We start from the raw sequence: 2,040 nt of genomic DNA, 5'->3' as shown, positions 1-2,040 counted from the left end.
TGGGGTCCCTGGGAGTTCGAGCCCACTTAGCGGTCCCTCACCACAACCACAACCATCTCAGCCCCAGCAGTCCCTTCCACCCACAATAATCTCGTTTCCAGCACCCTGACCACAATGGCCACGCTCTCCACCCCTATGCTCCTTAAAACCATCTCACCGCCATCTGTGAGGTTCATGCAAATGCCCAGCACCTCCCCATGGGTTTCCAAACAGGGACTGTCCACAGGAGTAGAAAGTCCAGTCTTTCTCCTGCAGAGCTCCTGGGTCTTTCAAACTGCCGACCACACATCCCAGCCCAACACGCAACCCCTACACCGCCAGGGCTCCTCGCAACTCTCCTTAGAGCCCTGAATGTCCACCTTGTGTCTGGTGACTTGTGTCTTGTGTCCACCTTGGCTACAGGTGAGAGGACTGGCCAGACACTGGCCCAAGGTGGACCCATCATATCTTCACCCTTGAGAAACTGAACCTGACGGCCAGACCTTTAGCAAGAGTTTTGGGCCCTGCAGCTGTGAGACTGTTTGGTCAAAAGTCAAGGCCATCAGTGGTCTAAGGTGCTAATGTTACGGGGGAGCGGGAGGGGGCGAATTGGGGGGGGCAGTGAGAGAGAACTTCCAGTTTATGATAAGGGAGGCTTCTGGAGGAGATAGTCAGCAGGGGAGACAGAAACAGCTGTCAGAGGAGATGAGGCTCATAAGCGAGATGGAGAGACAGGCTGCCCGTGAACTTTCTGTGCTCAGCTTCAGAGGGCATCCTGTGATTGGCTCCATAGAAAGCCAGGGCCTCACAAAAGCCACATTTTTTTCCACCTGAGCCTAGGCCTTCTAGGTGACCAAAGGGTCCCTGAAGAAGTTTCCTCGTCAACAGGCCAGAAGTGCATCCTCGCCAACCTCTCTTCCCCTCCCACGAGGATGCTCCAGGGTGAATCTGACTTGCTCAGTGGCGGTGAATTTGGTTTGGCTTCGCTTGAGATACAGTCCAATCCTACTCCCACTAGTAGAGCCAGAGGGCTCCTCCTTCTTAAATACTTAAATTCTCTGTCCACCCACTTCTCAGCCAGCCTCTCAAGGTCTCCCGTCTCCAAGAGGTCCTTCCCAACCCTCCTCCCACCCGGCACCTCCCTGCTCCAAACTCTCGCCTCACCCACGGGCTGGCCCACACGGCTCACTGAGCGTGTTTTGTGCTGTATTAATTGCTCACCATGCACTGGCGCATAGGTGACTTCTTGAAGCTCTGTTTGTGATTATTCTTTCTCATTTCTCATCTCGCATGGTGAGATATCAGCCCCCACACAGGACTTTCCTGTAGAATACAGCTCATGACTCTTTTTTTTTTTGCAAGACAAGACCAATAGTTTTGAGTGAGATACATTTTTAGTAGAATGTAAAGTGAATCACAGATAATATTGTTCAAATCAGCATGCCCATCGAAGTGTTTTCTGTCCTAATGCTTACCAAACATGGCTACAAACAACTGGACCAGGATACGCACCTGGCTGACTCATTGTGGGACTCTAAAGCAAGATACCAGAGCTCCAGTACGATCATTTGGGTCAATGGGGCAGTGATATCACACGTTGTAGTAACCTGAGCAAGCTGAGACAGGTAACAGGGACCTGTAACAAAGTCCGAGGTGGACTTTGGAGTCACTGAGCCAACAAGAAGAGGTGGACACGTTGACAGCGTGCCTTAGTGAGGAAGCCTCAGGGGCACCATACAGGCTCTGCTCTGAGCCACGAATTCTGGAAGTGAGGAGAAGATTAAAAGGAACTCTGCTTGAGTCCGGACCCTGGGCAGCAATGGGGCTGCTATGGTCAGCATTGTGTCCATCCTGTGCCAGGACACTCTGACCCAGCTTCCGTCAGCCCCGAACTTCTCTCTAATAAAGGAGCCTTGGCAGAGGGCTCCTTAGCAGTCAGGACACAGCTAGACACTAGGTATGCCATCGGCCACATCCACCCAGGGAGGGAACTGCCTGGACTGTAAGAACAAGCATCCTGCCTGGGTCCCGGAGGTGGTAGAATGAGGAAGGCAGGTGTTC

Source organism: Echinops telfairi, unplaced genomic scaffold (assembly GCF_000313985.2).
Source record: "Echinops telfairi isolate 266 unplaced genomic scaffold, ASM31398v2 ScPeMD7_7469;HRSCAF=8507_1, whole genome shotgun sequence".
NCBI classification, from domain to species: domain Eukaryota; kingdom Metazoa; phylum Chordata; class Mammalia; order Afrosoricida; family Tenrecidae; genus Echinops; species Echinops telfairi.
This window is presented reverse-complemented; position numbering follows the sequence as displayed.